Raw genomic sequence first — 19,515 nt, 5'->3', positions numbered from 1 at the left:
GAGATAAGAAGTCGAGCCCACAAACCAGATCTGAATCAATATTTACTGTACACCCGAAGATGACTTCTCTGCTGCCAGTCTCAGACAAGACCCTCAAGAAGATGAGATCCTCAGTCGAGCCTCTTTGCCAGGGCGGCGTGTTTGGGGACACATCTTGGGATATTGGAATGACTTGAACTCATGAACTTCATTCTGTTCTGCATCACTTAAGGGAGTGAGCAGGCTCAACATTGTCAGGGCAGTTTAGTAGCCAAGTTAGCCGTAGCGATGGAGATATCTGTGCCACCTCCACCAGCTGCTGCTGTGCAGAACAAATCTTAACAGTTTACACAAAAACTTTCCAAAGTGGAGGCATCACCTCCTAGAACTATTCCAACACAGGACTAGACTGTGTTCTGGATTCCTCCTGAGAGTCATCTGCTATAATATACTGGAGGATGTAAGTGACTTTATCATAGATTTGTCGTGTTGGAAGGGAACCTGTTTGAAATGCTTTGCAAACAAATCACAGTGGGCCACTGCTGTTTCTGGCCAGCATGTAAAAAGCCAAGAACTACCCCCCAAAAAGCTCTGCTGGATGGTATAACGAGGGTGCAATGACAGCAGCCAAGTGTCTTCACTGGCACCAAGATAATGATTCTTGAGATCTTGATAATGATTCAAGAGTCAAGACCCATCAACAACCTGACTCATCCTTGTGTTCCACAAAGCCAGGGCTTTGACAGGTGTGCCATTTTAGCTGGCAAATCCTTCAGAATGGTCAGAAACCAGTTGAATTCATCAACCTCCAGGGACAGGCCTTTCCAAATGATCCCTGTCTGTGAAACTACTAAAGTAATTGTGAGAGGAAAACAGGTCTCCTAATAACTGGATGGCTATATTGATCCTCTAGGTTCAGAGACAGTATGGCTCTGATTAGCAGTGGAAAGCACGTAACAATTGGAGCAGGCTGTTGCTTCATGCCTTGGTTTGAACCAGTAGGTTCAACTTCTCCTCTCATTGGAGTTTCCTCCTCTGGAACCCCTGACACAGATCTTCCACTAAAATAAATAGATAACTCTGTCTTCCACCATTATCACCAAAACGGTATCAGTTCCAAAGCCAGGTCGGAAACATAACTCAATCAATCAACCAACCAGCCAATCCAATTTTATTACGTAACCACAGACCCATGGGAAATCTTACTGGGGGGAAATCGATATCTTATCCAGAAATGTCTGGGCTGATCACGTGCTCAGTTAACTGCTCTAAGGAAGGAGATCAGAAGCAGGCAAGTATAGTTGCCAGAGGTTAACGTGCAGAATCACAGGTGGCCACAAGAGAACCTTTGGACTCCAATAACTGCAGTTTTAAAAGTGCTGCTTTCTAAAGGCAACTCCACAACTGTATTCACAAGCTTGCAACACATAACTGGAAAATACAGTCCTAAAGCAATGTCTGATTATTAAACTTTTGTGGAAACATACAGAAACAAAACACAGAGACTGCAATCCTACATGAAAAAGTTGGCGGATCCTGCATTTTAAAAAACCAACTATGACTAGGATGTTAGGGTCTTAATGTTAAGGAGTTCACATCTCCAGGGGCCATTATGCTGGCCAGCAAAATTTTATAAATGCCCATACAGGGAGAATGAGCCGATAAGATGCGATTCTGGCACAAGTCCCAAAATCATTTATATTGGTAACTCCTTAAAGTGCAATTTTTCATAGCAACATTGTTCTACAGTTTGTAAAACATACTGGAGGTTCTCTCCCCCACCTGCCACCCCCAGCTAAAGAAGCCCAAGAGACATAATTGACGGAAATGTGATGTAAAATGCCAAGGTCATTTAAATAATAGGTTCCTTTCCAGGCCAGATTACAGCAGAAAGGTAATCCCCAAGGGAAAAGAAATGAGCACATGTGCTAAGAAATGTGTGGATGTTATATGGCAATGCTTGGCTATGTTACAACTACGACTAATAGCCCAAAATAAAAGCAGTTCGGTCATGGCGGAAACATGCACATAACCAGGCTGGGGAAAAATCCCCTCTTTAAGAACTGTACTTAAACCTGTATCTTCTGACTCCTAATAGAGAACCCAGGGACTGAGTGTTAATTCATTCCCAAGTGAGACAAGCTGGATTTCATCCCGAAGAAGGAAAACATCATAATTGTGACCTCATTGTCCTGCTGCCACTACACCAGCAGCCTTGAGGTTGTGGACTTGGGGGTATAGAGGGTTATGTCATCACAGTGAGGTTGGTGAGCCACACATTGATGCTCCAACCTAGATGAAACCTGGGATATCTGTAACAGGGTCACCTTGTTTTTTAAAAATTGAGAGCAGCCTTTGAGTGGGAGGTTTGTACTATGGTGTGGGAGAAGGAACCCTTGCCCTCTACCATTTTCCTGATGTAATTTTGCCCTCCTAATGCTACTTCCTGTTACACATTAAGGCATTTTTTTTTCAACCTACGGGGAGGAATTTGATGTAGTGCTAAGATAAAGCCCCTTAGTGGTGTACATGCACGGCCCCACAATCCGAACACAATGAGTTCTCAGGGAACCATTTGTTAGGCAAGAGTTTGCATAATGAGTTGATGATTTCCATTGATTCATGTCCGAAAATTTCTGATGTGTTCAGTCATGGAATTTTGCCGCCCAAATAGTGGGAAACGCCAGGAAAACCATCTGAGACCTTGCAAAAGGCAAGGAAGGAAGGGGGGGGGGAAGCTCACTTATTTGCCCAGACTCTCTCCCTTTACCCCCTCCCACCATAGCTGTCAACTTTCAGATTTGAAAATAAGGGATCAGCAGCCTCACCTGTCCCGGGGACAGTCTATGGGATATCTAACAATCCGGGATGGCAGTGGGAAGCAGCGGGAAATGGCGCTGGAATAAGGGAATTTCCCGCAAAAAAAGGGAAGGTTGAGAGCTCTGCCTCCTACCATGGTTTCTGGAGAAGAAGCTGCCACAAACCAGCAAAACACAAAAAAAGCAAGGCTTGCTTGAGGCTGCTTATTGGCTACACACACACTACACACAGGTCTGGCTGTTTGGATATCTGAATCCAGGAGAGCTGTGTTCCTTGCAAGAAGAGTCAGTGCAATCAGGATCTGAGCAGAATTTTTGAGATTTTTGCCAAGACCCTCGCAGGCACTACAGGAAGTACAGGCACAACCCCTGATTATAAGGCTTTATTTATTCTGTTTTAATGAGTTGACTCTTATACGTATGTTTTAGCCATATTGATCCCACTGCTCCCCAAAACTTTATGGATGGGGTGACCTGCTAAACAAATGTGGTTGCTCACCAGGCAAGTGTAGCCCACAATGCTTCTGCCTGCCTTTGGAAGGTGGTGGACTGTTCTTCATTGGAGGTTTTTAAACAGAGGGATTATTTAGCTGTGATACCTGCATTGCAGAGGGTTGAAGTACATGACCCTTGCAGTGGCGTAGCATGGGTTGTCAGCACCCGGGGCAAGGCAAGTAATTTGCACCCCCTAACCCGTGGATTTGCGCCCCCTAACCCTAACCCCCAGATGTTGCGCCCGGTGCGGCCGGCCCCCCCTGCACCCCCCATGCTACGCCACTGGACCCTTGGGTCCTTTCCAGCTCTACAATTCAGTGGTTCTATGAAAGCTCATGGCATCCCCCGTCCCATATTTGCTGCAAGCATCTTAAAAGGGCACGATTGGTGTGTGCTTAGGAGCAGGTGCTTAGTCAGTAATCAAAGGACTGGCAAGAAGAAATAGCAAGTTATCGACTGAAAGTCAGTACAGTATATTCACAGTGGGAGCAGTCCAGAGCAAGGTTTGTTTCTGGCAATCATTTGCTGCAATCGTTCAGTTTCTGCATGGAGCAGCTGGTTCGTAAACCCACAAAGTGGTCCCTTTAAAACTCGTGGGATTGAGGCGAAGTCCGAAGACAAAGAAGCGAGATGTCTTGACTTTGAGGTGGCCTTTCTTCAAAGCTCAAGGCAAACGCTATGCAAGGCTTTACATTACAGCCGGGGCCATTTCCCACCGCTGCACACATTCGGAGGGAGCTCTAAAATGGCCAAACATGGTTAATAGCTGCATTGAGCTCTTGTTTGGGGATTAACAAGCCCTTCAGAAGAGTTTAACCTGCCCCTCACTTGGCTCAGAGCTCTTCACTAACAAACTGGTCATTAACCACTGCTGAAGAATCACTGAGTGGTTTCCTGGGATTACATCAGCGGTAATTAAAAAACCTAATCGCTCCCCACAATGGCCTGCTAAATTACACTAATTTATCATTCCACCTCTTGAAAAGGCCTCAAGTAAGTGGGCAACAAAGAAAGGGACAAAAACACTGAAGGGAATGTGATCCCCTGAAGATGCAATGCAAATTGAGAATTTCCTTGGCATCAGATCTTCTTTTTTATGTTACATTTGCACACATGGGCTAAGACTCCAGTGTACAGGGGGTTGAGGGTGTGGGAGCTTGTGTGTGTTTGTGTGTGTGTGTGTGTGTGTGTGTAGCTCAGGATGGGTGGAAACAATGTGCATACTAACTGGAATTTTCACAGGAATCAGATTTAAGGCTTCCTTGCAAAAAAAGAAGATAGGAGAATTATTTTAATTAAGGGATCCAAAAGGAAACAGAAGCATTTTTTTCATTGGTTAAACTACCAGTCAAAAAGCAACACTTCTCAAACAGCTGCTCTGTATCTTAACGAAAGCACAGCAGTTCTTATTAGGGCTTGCATGCATGTATGTGTATATCTCCATTTTACTGATAACTGTGATGTAAATATTTACAGCAATTACTTATGCTATTATTGAAGCTATTTGAGGAATATCTTACTCAGCCACCCCTACCTACTGGCAGCATCAGACTTTGTGGGTGTTAAAAAGCAGATGTGTTGAGAGGAAAAAGCAATTGTTATGAATGGGGGGAGGGAATGTTAATGGGGGAGGGAATAGCTTGTTTTAGGTAGGCTTACCCTCCTTGTGTCTAATGCCTGAATCCAGATTGCTGTTACTATGCCAAGTTACTTCTAGTTCTTTAATGCACAACATGCTTTAAAATTCTGACTTATTTTCACCCTACCCACCACCTCAATGTTTCCAGATTAATCCATATCTGTCCATATTGAAGGCCATGGGGGAGAGGGGAGAGTGTGGAGCAGAGGTTAGGATTTCCATTGTGCCCTGAGTTTCTTCAGGTCAGGGGCAATTGTGCCACCTCCTGGTGGCTGGCATCATAAAAGGGGGGGGGCAGGGAATCAAACAGAGTGTGAGTCAAGAAAACACGGCAAGTGTATGTGTTGATAGAATTTGATGAATTACAGTGGTATCTCGGGTTACAGATGCTTCAGGTTACAGACTCCGCTAGCCCAAAAATAGTACCTCGGGTTAAGAACTTTGCTTCAGGATGAGAACAGAAATTGTGCTCCAGCAGCGCGGCGGCAGCGGGAGGCCCCATTAGCTAAAGTGGTACCTCAGGTTAAGAACAGTTTCAGGTTAAGAACAGACCTCCAGAATGAATTAAGTTCTTAACCCGAGGTACCACTGTATTGTATTTTAATATTTTGCTGAAAGCTGCCCAGAATGTCTGGGGAAACCCAGCCAAATGGGTGGGGTATAAATAAATTATTATTATTATTATTATTATTATTATTATTATTATTACAGCAAGGAGGGTGAATGTAGAGGGGACGATGCCTAAATGCACCCAACCGAAAAATATCTTTTAGGGAAGCATTTCAGGCTAACGCTTCTTATATGGGTATGGACATTGATGACTGCATTGCTTCTTATACATTTGTTTTTATCCATTTATCACATAACTTTTAAGCTGCTTTTCAACACACACATTTTCCCAAGGCAGTGTACAAAAGAGAGAGAGAGAGAGAGAGAGAGAGAGAAAATGGAAATAAATTAAGATCCTTTATCGACATAAAAATTGTAGAACGGACACACAAGGACAATGATGAACAAAAAGTGCAGCAATCAAAGCATTAATAAGAACATAGGAAGATCCTACTGGAAGAGGCCAACGGCCCATCTAAGTCCAGCGTCCTGTTCTCACAATGGCCAACCAGGTGGCTGCGGAAAACCCTCAAGCAGGACCCAGGCACAACAGCGCTCTCCCTCCCATTGGTTTCCAGCATCTGATATTCAGACGCTATACTGCCTCTGCCCATGAAGGAGAGCATAACCATCATAGCTAGTAGCCCTTGATAGCACTGTCCTCCATGAATTTGTCCAGTTCATCTAAGTTGGTGGCCATCGCTGCCTCTTGTGAGAGTGAGTTCCATAGTTTAACTATGAGCTGCATGGTAATTTTAGCCAGCCACGTTGGCAGAATCAGCTGGTGTGGTAGGGCAGGTTTTGGGGCATACCTGGAAGCGGCTGGGGTGGGACAGAGTGGTGATGAGGAGGTCAAGGCTTCCTGGGCACATTGGCAGGGATGCTGCATTGGCTCTGTCGCCGGTGCCTCCCTGTCCCAGCCTAGCTCCGTTCAAGTAAGATACAGCAGCGTCAGAGTGGGGAGGATATTTCTGCTCCTTTGCCTGACTGCAATTTGGCATAAAATCTAAGCGGCCTATAAAATGCCACCAGGAGACAGAGAACGGGGAGCAAACAGAAGGATATAGCTTACAGAAGTGTCCTCCCTGCCTTTTGCGAACCAAGGAGCTGGCGAGTAAATGAAACACATAGAGCAATTTTACTCGAGGTTAATTTGCTCAGGAATAAATCCCACTGAGTTCAGCAGAGCTGGGTCAGTTGGATTGCAGCCATACTGTGCTGAGGTAAATCTTCACATGAAGCCAAGTTAAAATACTCACCTTATTTGTTTTAACTTTCTATAAAGAGCAGCACAGCTCAAAAGATGCATGTATGGGTTGGGTTTTGTTTTTGTTTTTAAGTTCAATAAATTCTTTGTTTCCCTTGACCAATAGATTCTGCTCCCCCCCCCCCGGCTTTTACCCACCATCCACTCTGCTGTGTGGTAGAGTGTGATCTCTCTTTCCCTGTAGGTAACAAACTTGGCTGCTGCACTGCCTAATCCTGTGATCTGGTGCCCTCCTGGGAAACTCAATTCCAGGCAGCTTCCTGACAAAGCTATTCATCAGGCATATGGACCACATTGATTCTCGAAGAGCAGTCATCATCTCTGGGGTCAAAACTCACTCAGCCTTTGAAATGCTAAACTGCAGAAATGTCCACAATCAGGTAAACATTTCCCAGTTACATTACTCATTCAGTATCTGCACCTAATTATTTAATCTGCATGATTAACTGTGTGTATGTAAAGTCTACATGATTAAGAGCCCCGGTGGATTAATTTTCATTTGAAAAGCAATTTGTACCTCTCAGACATACATTTGTGAACATAACAAGATTATCCCAAGAAAAGACAGAGTATTCTCATATGGAAATATTGCAAATGGGTAATGAAGAGAAGAGAAAGGGAAAAAGTCAGCATAACATGCCTTCCTGTTCTGCAAAGAAATGTTTTGGTCACCGGATTTCAAACTTCTTAGCTTCCGGTAACTTTGAACTTCCCATCCTTGGAGCCTCTTCACACAATTGTAGTTGTAGTGTATGGAACTTATTGCCACAAGATGTGGATATGGTTATTGGCTTAAATGGCCATATAATCCACATCTTAAAGGGTAAAGGGTAAAGGTACCCCTGACAATTAAGTCCAGTCGTGGACGACTCTGGGGTTGCGGCGCTCATCTCAGTTTACAGGCCGAGGGAGCCGCCGTTTGACTGCAGACTGATTTCCGGGTCATTTGGCCAGCATGACTAAGCTGCTTCTGGCAAAACCAGAGCAGCGCATGGAAAGGCCATTTACCTTCCCACCGGAGTGGTACCTATTTATCTACTTGCACTTTGACTTGCTTTCGAACTACTAGGTGGGCAGGAGCAGGGACCAAACAATGGGAGCTCACCCCGTCGTGGGGATTCGAACCGCCGACCTTTTGATCAGCAAGCCCAAGTAGCACAGTGATTTAACCCACAGCGCCACCTGCGTCCCTAATCCACGCCTTAGATTATTATTTTTTTAAATGGAGGGCAAATCAATCAATGGGTATGACATATGTTAGAACCCCATCTTCAGAGGCAGCGTATCTCTGAATATGGCTGCTACTTTCATGCTTTGCTTGTGAGAGTCTCGGAAGCATATGGCTAGCCATGGTGGGAATCTATCTGCCTACTGGCCTGGAGGATATTATTTGTTTATTTGCAACCATCTTTATAGGCTGCCACCTCATATAAAATATCAAGATGGAGTCCAGCAAAACATCCTTCTTCTTTGGCGACACAGGTGCAGTAAAGGATTAGCTACTATCAAAACAATACAAATAATCATTAAAAAATGACCAGCTACTATAGAAAAGGTTTAAACAACTAAATAGGCCCTTTGGCCTTGTATCTAGGCACGGGGCTGCAGCTGTCCATCTCCAGCCACGGCGTTCAAAATCCTTGTCCCTGAAAATGACTCTTATATTAACACTTTCCACGCCAATGTACTCACTGCCTGAAGCAATCCAATGCTCCAGCCATCTCTCCCAGTTCTTCATGTTCCACCACCAAACACATTTCCTATTGCTCTTCTTTTACCTTATAAGTAACAGGGGCACTAGAGGCATGTGGAGTGGTTCATGGCCTGAGGGTTCCCTCCTTATTCTCCTCTTTCTATTGCCCCCAAGCACCAATTTGCAGTGTGTCAGGGTGCAAAAGCCTGGAGATAGTCCATAGTCTTCCAGGCTTTCTGCTTTGCCCCACCGCTCCCCATCTTGCCCATTAACAGGGAGTGAGAGAAGAAGCAAACCTCTCTCTCCTCTCTCTCTCTCCCCACTGTTCTCACTGACTCAACAAGTTGCAACCTATGTGAACAGAAAGGGGAAGGGGAAGGACTAGCTAGGAGGGCTTTTGGAGATGGTGACGGCTGATGGGAATGTGCCAAGTGAGGGAATTCTTCTCTGGCTTGGATTTTGATCCAAGCAGCAGTGGAATTCTGGGGCTATAAAAGCTTGCATCTCTGAGGTGGGTTTTTGAGCACCCCAAATATCCGATCCTGGCTGCTGGGAACTGCTCCAGCACCTCCAGTTAGTTCTATTTCACACAGAAGCAAATTCGGCGAGCTTGGGCTCGATTGGCGGTTAGGCATTGGTAGGGGTATGGTTCTTCTGTTATGCAGATGAAGAGGGGAGAGAAGCACCATCACCTTCCCCCAAAACAAAGAGTAGTCCGGTAAAGGATTCCGGGGGGGCATGGCCTTGTCCTAAGCCTATGGAGGTGTGGGACCACGGCACGCCCCCGAGCGGTAACTCTGGGGGGAGCTCCTAGTTGACGTGCCTCAGCAGGACTTCCCCTACTGGTAGTTAACCCTCACCGGTCTTCCAGCCAGCGGGCTGAAGCCAGTTAATGATTAGGACCAATGCCTAAGCCAATACCGCTCAATTCCTGTAATCAATAAAGTTGTGGCCTAATTTGACCCATTAACTCGAATTCTTGTGTCTCGTGTCTTTATTTCTGAGGGAGGAGGCAGGAACTTGCCACGCAACTGCTCCAGCACCTCCAGTTAGTTCTATTTCACACAGAAGCAAATTTGTATTTGGCACCAAGTGCACATTTGACAAAGAGCTGCAGCCAATCGTGTTTGACCGATGAACATACCTGTATGATGCACATTTTTGCAAGGATGTATTTGTTGTATTGCATTTTTTAAGTGCAGGCTTAGAACATCTTGCAACAGCATGCAATTGAAAAGGGAACATGTTAATTGGGCATTAGTCTCCAAGAAACGAAATAGCACCTTAGGTTCTAACTGGATTGTTTTTGCATAGGCTTTCGCTTGCGCCAAATAACCTAGAACACAAAAACTGTGTTCTTCCGGTAAGGAAGTGATTGCTTTAAGCACCGTGTGATAATGGGGACCTGAATGAAGCTGCTATTGTTGATCGGGATTAAGATTGGGCTGACTCTTCAAAAGAGGCTAAATGGATGGAGAGGCATTGTGAATGAATATGCCAAGACAGCAACTCCAAGGATTTTGCTAGCCCTGACCATTCACCGAATGGCAGCTGATAAGGTTTTCAGTAACATGAACTCCACTCTTTGGATAATGCCCCCCTGTAATCTAGGCATAATTAAAAGTGTTAACAATTTTGTTGCCTTTATCTGAACACATTTTTCCCACATGCTTGAAGTGACCCAGGTCATAATCTAAAGACAAGCAGCCTTCTTGTTTTACACGCTATTAGTCTCGTGAGCTATTCCTTCAGCGGGTGTGCAAAGGTCACTGTACCCCAGGCAACATCTTTTGCCAGCATCTCCCACAAATCCAGGATGCACCAAAACAAACACAGATGGATTACATGTTGTCTGTGAGCTCAGCATTTCTTTCCCCCTCTTTCCTTGGATGCCAGAAAACAATTAAAGGCTCTTTGTGTGTAAGCTGTGATGATGCAGACAAATTATTTGACAATTACCCTGTTGGTTACCTTTATTAAGTCCTCCATAAAATGATTCAAGCGGGTGCAACGTGGTTCCACTATGTTCTTGTTGCACAGGCTTCCTTTATTAAGGAACAGGAATAAAATTTTAAGATGAGGTGGTGAAGGACAGAATTGATGATAACAGGTACTGAACCCAAAGTTGAATTTAATTTTTTTAAAAAAATGGTATCAGGAAAAAGTAATAATTTCTAAAACGCTAAAACAAAATCCAGTGCAGTACAGCAGCACTGTACAATTGCATTGTATAACACTGTACAAACTCATAACCATACAATTAAAATGGGTGGGATTTACAAAAAGACCCAAAAAACCTCAGCAGTTTGGCTACGCAATGAGTACATGAATGATCACTTGATTACTTAGAAATCTTTACGGTCTCTGCTATAATTGAGAAAGATAAACATGCCATTTGAATTGCACAAAAATGGTGAATATATTTATAGAATGTATAAATCATTTACTTAAAAAACAGCAACCCAAAACTCTAAATGGTGTACAACAGATTAGCCAACAGTTGCCAAAGAAAGAATACCATTTCCTACAGGGCATCATCGCCAAGAGATTCTCCAGCAGCAGGGAGGAACAGTTCATGAAGTGAGACCATTTGGTTTATATTCAATAGTCATTTGATATTTGACAGCCACTTGGTTTCCTCAGTTTTCATTATTACCAGAAGGCTGTGTGAATGCCAACAAATCAGCTTGCTCATCCTTGATTGGGTCTCCTGAGGGAGGTTGTGTGTGTGTGTGTGTGTGTGTGTGTGTGTGTGTGTGTGACTTTTTAAAAAAAATATCTTTGCTCTTCAAACATTGTTCGAGGAACTTTCCAGTTTGTGTGAAGAATCAACAGCTTAACCCTCTTCAGGTCAGTAAGAAAAATGATAAGTCAGGAAAGTTACACATAATGGAATGAGAATGTATAGAAGAACGGGAAAGGAATAGTCTCCGCCACCTCACTACACCTCTTGGTGCCAGTCGCTCTGTGTACAGTTGCTGCCCAACTCAAAATTCATGGTTCATATCCAGAAAGTGTGGTGTAGTTTAAGCTTCAGACGGATTGGTACGTTAGCTTTGTGGCAGCAAAGCTGAGCTGGCTGCAGGGATGGCCCAAGACATTTGGGCGCCTGAGGCAAATCCCAAAATGGCAGCTCCCCCCGCCAATGCCAGGGAAGAAAGAGTGAGTGAAGATGTACATTAGGAACAAGGGGGAAATAAAGATCAACATTGGGATCTGCTGCCCCTATGGGTCCTGCTGCCTGAGATGGTCTCCTCACCTTGCCTCATGGGTGGGCCAGCCCTGCCTGGCTACGTAGATAATATATCAACAACCAGCACCTTTATGTAGTTGTTGGGGTCACAGCATCCCAGAAGAACTCACCTGCCCCTCCCCAAGTGGACTGCTACTGACTTTGAGCCGCCATTTAAATTTCCCACAATGCACCAGAGTGATATTACATTGTGTGCTTTGAGGCATTTGGGGAAACTTCAAATGGTGACTCGTGGACTGGGCTAGGTGAGCCCAATAGTGCTTCCCACGTCTTAAATTTACAATGAAATGGCACTATTTCACTATAAAAATGAAATTTGAACTTTTATTTATTTATAGAAGTATTTTTATACCTCCACCTCATAAAATATATCAAGGTGGTGTACACTATAAAACATAGAATATCAATTAGTTTTGTTTTTTAAAATGTACAGATAATCAATTGTGGTGACTCACTACCGTATTTTTCGTCCCATAGGACGCTCCATCCCATAGGACGCACCTATTTTTTTTTGGGGGGGGGGAAATAAAGGAAAAAAAAATTCCCTTTATTTCCCCCCAAAAACCAGGTCAGGGAACAGTGGTATGGCGGCGCTGCGCCTCCCCGCTGTCCCCCGAGCTTGTGGGGCTGGCCAATGTCTGCCCGGCGCGCGGGGTGCTCTGCTTCAGGGCGCCCCGCACGCCTGGCAGCAGGCTGCTATCTGCAGCGTGGGGAGCCCTGAGGGAACTCCCGCAGGCTCCCCAGGCTTGCTGATAGCTTCCTGAAGCCTGGAGAGTGAGAGGGGTCGGTGCGCACCGACCCCTCTCACTCTCCAAGCTTCAGCGAAAGCCTGTATTCACCCCATAGGACGCACACAGATTTCCCCTTCATTTTTGGAGGGGAAAAAGTGCGTCCTATAGGGCGAAAAATACGGTAATAACAAATTAAACATAAATTTAAAATTACTCGATCCAGAAGAAGCAACTGGCCTATCTTCTGCACACAGGAACTACCCACCACAAAGCCTTCATTCCCCTCCCCCCCAGAGTTCAAACTCAGTTTTTTGGCCCTCATCCAATCCACCACTGCTTTAAGGCACAGCCCAGGGCTTGCAAAGCCTCGCCTGATTCAGATGTTAGGTAGAAACAGAGCTGTGTGTCATCAGCGTACTGATGGCACTGTTCGGCAGAACTCCTCATAAAGTCTCCTAGGAGCTTCATGTAGATGTTAAATAACACAAGGGGACATAATGGTGCCCTACAGAACCCTATAGCCAAAGTGCCAGGGGGTTGAAGAGCAGTCCCCCAATGTTGCTCTCTGGACTTGGCCACACAGGTAAGAATGGCATCAGCCAAGTGTGGTGCTTCCAAGAACCATCCCACTCAGTCATCAAGGAGGAGCTACATAGCCACATAGAGCTATAACTGGTCCCCACTCGTTCTGTTTTTAGGTGTCAGATGAAGACACATTTCATTTCCCATACCTATGGAAACTGATGTGAGACTGAGAGTCCTGCTGGATTGTTCAGGCTTTCCTCTTCTTGTCTTCTCCTCCTCCTTCTCCCTCTCAATTTTTTGCTTTTCTTGATGTCTGTCTCATATATGGTTGGTTCTATGGTTTATGTATTGATCTGAGTATTTTAACAGATTGTTATGTATCACCATGGGATTCTTTAGGTTGAAGTGTAGGCTACAAATGGTGTGTGTGTGTGTGTGTGTGTGTGTGTGTGTGTGTGTGTGTGATAGACACCTTGCCCTGTTGAGTATTGAAAGTGTTGGGTGCCTGGGGTTCTTCCCACATCAGCCTTTTATTTTTACACAATCTGGTAGGCTGGAACTTTTGGGTGGGTGGAAAGGAGTCTTCTTTTGACTCTTGGTGCTGAGAAGTGTAAAAAAAAAAGAGGGGGTGGGGAGAGGGGGAAAAGAATGTCTTCTTAATTGGTAGGTGTTGAGAACTTTACAATATCTGGTTCCAATTGTGGTTGAAGAGTTGGCCTGAACTGGAGAAATCCTGGCCAAAGGGATAGGCCATAGCCATAAAACAGTGAGGAAGCAATGACTCCCAGGACAGACTTTTTCAGTAGTTTCAAAGGCCAAAATAAATGGTCCGGTAATAGCTGGAGGATATAAGCTAGCTTATCAATCAAAGAGCCTTTCATACAGTCGCTTGCTCACTCCGGGTGCTGCTGGTAATGCCATATAAGCTTCTGAATGAGGCCATGAATGGGCTGTCTGGAGGATCCCCTGGAGATAAGACTTGTGCGGAAAGCTGAAAATAGGGGTATTTGCAGATGTGAATTACTGGCCGTGGGACTCGCAAGCATTATTACAGTTGCCAACTGACAGCCGGGAGAGGGAGAAGCGTGGTCTGCCTCTGTATCTCCATCCAAGTTTAATATGCAGAAATCGGCAGCTGAAGCTATTGGGGCCATTGAGATAAACACAATCACCTGCTAATTGCTGCAGAGCCAGCCATTGGTGATGGGACAGGAGCCAGTGTTGATGTGGAAAGCCTAACTACTGCTTCCAGACCTGAGGGAAGGAGCAGACCCAACTCTGCTTATACGCTCCTCTACTTCCCATTCCATTCCAGCTCCAGTCCCTGGCTGAGATCAATGAGCCTCGGCTTCTGTTCAGCTTAGGTTCATCCCAGCATTGTTTATCTCTTCACAGCTCTGCTCCAGTGTCCTTAACAACTGCATGGGTGCAGAACGAAGCAGGATACTTCACCCCCATTACTTCTCCCTGCCCCCAATTGTTGTTGTTGTTGTTTAGTTGTTTAGTCGTGTCCGACTCTTTGTGACCCCATGGACCAGAGCACGCCAGGCACTCCTGTCTTCCACTGCCACCCGCAGTTTGGTCAAACTCATGTTTGTAGCTTCGAGAACACTGTCCAACCATCTCGTCCTCTGTCGTCCCCTTCTCCTTGTGCCCTCCATCTTTCCCAACATCAGGGTCTTTTCCAGGGAGTCTTCTCTTCTCATGACACTCTAACCACTACTGCACACTGGCTCTGTATTTCAGCATGTCGAGTTCCTCTGTGTTAGAGGGGACCCAGTTTAGGCGAGGTTCCCCATATGGAGAAGCCCTACACACATGTATGTCTACTTCCGTAGAGTCTTTTCACCTGTTGCCCAAATTGACAAAGGGTCCATTGGTATCTGACGACCCCCCACAATATATATATTTCAACAGTTTAATCCCTTTGTCATGGAATGAGCACTCACACTTACACTGTGGGTGCCCTTTGTGGGATCGTGCACGGTGCTTCAGACCCTGGGGAACTTATCAGTTGTATGGGCTGACCTGCCTCTCTGGGTTATTCTTTGGAGGTTCATGCCCAGCCTCAGTTAGTCAATTTACACTGCTGGGAGGTGGGGCCAGTCCCATAAATAGGGGGTGGAGTCAGCAGCACCCAGGCAGTTGGCTCATGAGCTTCAGCCACCCAACCCTCCCTTTGTTTAATGTTTCTTGTTTGCAGGTTAACCTTTTTCTTCCTGTTTAGTGGGTGCTGCGGCAGTCTTTTGATTGGTTGCTGTTGAAGAACCAGGAAGAAATTTACCTGCATAGGCAGGTTTTGTCTTCCCCGTAGCAATTCGTCACAACTTTGGCAGTTTAAGGCCTTGGGGGAAATCCTTTAGTCTTTTCTTCCTAAATTGGGGGGGGGGGCATGGCGTGGCGTGGCGTGAAGTGGTGATTCTGCTTTATATACATTATCTGCTTTATGTACATTATTTACACAATGGGCTGCACGTGATTGGCTAATTCCGGAATTCTCCTGTAGGCCAATCAGGTTGTGGATTCACTTCTATCTGGAGCTGGATTGGGTGGCTCCTGCTGACCAATCATACTGCTGCATTGTTCTAGGACCAATCAGACTGCTGCATTCTGAATCTTATTGTTCTAGGATCAATCAGACTGCTGCAGTTTGGATCCTATTGTTCTAGGACCAATCAGACTGCTGCAGTTTGGATCCTATTCAACTCAGTACATAACAACCCCCCTGCGCGGCCGCAATTCTAGGGTCCCCTCTTAAAGGGGTTGTAATATGGGTGTCACTGGCCATACATTAAAAGGTTGTCAGTGAACTACACTGCTTACGGGGATATGGGGTGGGCTGCCTGCATACACATGCATCTTGCAGGGCACCCTCATATCCCATTTACCCTGAGGAGCCCCAGTTCCCCTGGCTGGGGGGCTGGGAGGGATACACACCCAATGTCTAAGCCAAGATCTTCCTACATTTGAAAGTTTAATAAAGTTGCAGACAAATTTTAATTCCATAACACATTGTCAAGAGTCTTTATTCCTTTCTGGTGGTCCCTTGGGCTGGGACGGTTGCTGCCTGGTCACGCAAAGTTAAATTTCTGCAGAGCATGGTGATGTTTAAGACGTAGGAGTAAGCTGGGGTGAAGAGTTGAGAATCCTAATTAAACTCTAGGAATATTGGGAGAACAGCTGAGGGACTAAGAGGCTCCAATAAATAGCTTTAAAAAAAAAAAATCATGGCTGTGTTTCCCATTTGTGTGATACAAATGCTAATGCTTTAAGAATTATTAATGTTCCCCGGCACACCCACAAGCTCTAGAATATTGCTGAAGTACACTGCCAGGGAACTCTTCTGCTGCAGTCCTATGCACACTGGTCTGAGAGTAAGTCCCCTTGAGGATTTCATAGAATCATAGAATCATAGAGTTGGAAGAGACCACAAGGGCCATCGAGTCCAACCCCCTGCCAAGCAGGAAACACCATCAGAGCACTCCTGACATATGGTTGTCAAGCCTCTGCTTAAAGACCTCCAAAGAAGGAGACTCCTTGGCAGCAAATTCCACTGTCGAACAGCTCTTACTGTCAGGAAGTTCTTCCTAATGTTTAGGTGGAATCTTCTTTCTTGTAGTTTGGAACCATTGCTCCGTGTCCGCTTCTCTGGAGCAGCAGAAAACAACCTTTCTCCCTCCTCTATGTGATATCCTTTTATATATTTGAACATGGCTATCATATCACCCCTTAACCTCCTCTTCTCCAGGCTAAAATTTTTTCCACCTTTGCCGCATCAAGCAGTTGGTCCCTTACCTTTCCCGCCCCGACTTGGCCACAGTGATCCATGCGACGGTCATCTCCAGGCTTGACTACTGTAATTCGCTCTACGCGGGGCTGCCCTTGAAGCTGTCCCAGAAACTCCAGCGGGTGCAGAATGCTGCAGTGAGGCTCCTCACGGGGTCTCTGCCATGGGAGCATATTCACCCAGTGCTTTTCAAGCTGCACTGGCTCCCGGTGGAGTACAGGGTCAGATTTAAGGTGCTGCTTTTGACCTTTAAAGCCCTTCATGGCCTAGGACCCTCGTACCTACGGGACCGCCTCTCCTGGTATGCCCCACGGAGAGCCTCAAGGTCCATAAATAGCAACACCCTAGTGGTCCCGGGCCCTAAGGAAGTTAGATTGGCTTTGACCAGAGCCAGGGCCTTTTCAACTCTGGCTCCGGCCTGGTGGAACGCTCTGCCTCATGAGACCAGGGCCCTGCAGGATCTGATTTCTTTCCGCAGGGCCTGTAAGACAGAGTTGTTCCGCCTGGCCTTTGGCTTGGAGCCAATTTGATTCCCTCCCTCCCTCTCTCTTTTTTCCCCCTTTTTTCTTTTCCTTCTCCTCCTGCGATGAGGCTACATTTTAATATTTTAATGTTCCATTATTTTAATGTTGTATTTTATTTTTGTTTTTAAGTTTGTAATCATTCATCTTGTTTTTATTATTGCTTGTAAGCCACTCTGAGCCCGGCCTTGGCTGGGGAGGGCGGGGTATAAATAAAAAAATATTATTATTCTTATTAAACATGCCCAGCTCCCTTAGCCGTTCCTCATAAGGCATCGTTTCCAGGCCTTTGACCATTTTGGTTGCCCTCCTCTGGACACGTTCCAGTTTGTCAGTGTCCTTCTTCAACTGTGGTGCCCATATTTTTACTTTTAAAGAAATCAGCACAGAAAGATTTTCTGCTAGGTGTACAGACAAAGGATTGCACCGTTAATGCCTATTCCTTACTCACACAAGAAATGTGTGTGTGAATTCAGAGGCAGGAATGACAACCCCAGATGTTGAGCTACAGTTCCCATCATCCCTGGTTGGAGCTAATGGGAGCCCAATAATATCTGAAGGCCACAATGTTGGCTATCTCTGGACTAAGGTTGTAAAGGTAAAGGGACTCCTGACCATTAGGTCCAGTCGTGACCGACTCTGGGGTTGTGGTACTCATCTCGCTTTACTGGCCGAGGGAGCCGGCGTACAGCTTCTGGGTCATGTGGCCAGCATGACTAAGCCACTTCTGGTGAACCAGAGCAGTGCACGGAAACATCGTTTACCTTCCCGCCGGAGCGGTACCTATTTATCTACTTGCACTTTGATGTGCTTTCAAACTGCTAGGTTGGCAGGAGCAGGGACTGAGCAACGGGAGCTCACCCCGGCACAGGGATTCGAACCGCTGACCTTCTGATCGGCAAGTCCTAGGCTCTGTGATTTAACCCACAGCGCCACCTGTGTCCCTCTCGGACTAAGGCCACTTCAACATATATTCCCCCCCATTAACTCCTAGTCCAACTACTACACCACACTGTCTTGTTGTAAGTACAGGAAGCCAAGGAGATTGCCTAACATCTTGCTGGCAGCTGCTCTGTACAATTTATTTTTTAAGTCATATTTTTACTTTAAAGAAATCAGCACAGAAAGATTTTTTTTAAGCAGATAAAAGGTAGAACTTCCCTTAAAAACCAAAACCAGTGAGTGCACCAATTTCATGTGCTTCTTAGCCACCCTCCCTGGCTTCCCTCATTTCAATTAAAAACTCAGGAGAAGGTGTCATGAGGTAAGTCCTCCCACTGAGCTTTTTCAGATCAGGAAATTTCAGATCAGGAAGGCTGCCAAACCCTGGAGAAATAAGTAGCGGAAAGTAAAACACGCACACCAGCCCCCTCACAAGGATAAAGTAAGCTCACCCACTAGAATTATTCAAAATTCTAAAGTGTCCATCAGATGAGGAAGAAAAACCGAAGGCTCTTTCACAAGTGTAGGAAACTTTTGAGAAACTGGAGGACAGTTTTGGCACAAAACTAGTGTCGATCATCCAGTCTGAGTTAGAGGACCCCAGATGGAAGGAGGGAGACTAAAGAGACCAACAGTGTGTCTGGATTCATTATTCATCAACACTTGGTAGAAGCACATCTCAAGATAGTTGTTCGGGTGGAGGATCCTGGGTGGCAATGCTTGATGGTTGCAAGGGGCGATGCAATAGGCTAAGATTATGCTGCGTGTATTTGCCAGACACATGACGAAATGGCTTTCAGATGGAAGATGCAGGTTGGGTGGTAAGCTGCATTTAAGCATGTGCCAAACATATGTCAACTGAACATTCATGCCATAAAACCATCCTTACGGCCGCACCCACAACCCCCCAAATAGTCAACACCACCCTTAATATCCATCACCTCATCACCATATTTGACTGCATCTTTTGATGTAGAAGCTTTCAGTGTCAAACTGGCTTTAGCACACCCTTAGAAACTTAGGAATCTGCTTTTTACTGGGTAAGACCAATGTTCTCTCTAGCTTGGTATCCAGGAGTGATGCTTAAGTGAAAAGAACACATTTGATCACTCACTTGAAACATGGCACCCTGCCATGGTACCACCTCCTCTTTATTTGTGTGGCATGTAGATTTTGTATTACATAGGCTAATCTGGGTCTGTGGTGTGCAGAGGACTCTGCCTTAGAGTAGAGGTTCACAGTGCTATTTTTCTAG

The 19,515-nt window shown here is 45.5% G+C and overlaps 1 long non-coding RNA gene across 1 annotated transcript in view; it reads left to right on the top strand.

Moving 5' to 3' along the window:
* LOC307209292 overlaps positions 1-19,515 on the top strand; it is a 152,238-nt gene that overhangs the window by 9,797 nt on the left and 122,926 nt on the right. The window contains exon 2 of the long non-coding RNA XR_013835518.1: positions 6,993-7,188. This is a non-coding gene — a long non-coding RNA (uncharacterized lncRNA). The remainder of the gene's footprint in view (positions 1-6,992; positions 7,189-19,515) is intronic.

Source organism: Podarcis cretensis (assembly GCF_951804945.1).
Source record: "Podarcis cretensis genome assembly, chromosome: 2".
In the NCBI taxonomy this organism is placed as follows: Eukaryota; Metazoa; Chordata; class Lepidosauria; order Squamata; family Lacertidae; genus Podarcis; species Podarcis cretensis.
Note: the sequence above shows the minus strand (reverse complement) of the source record. Positions and strands in the feature narration are given on the sequence as shown.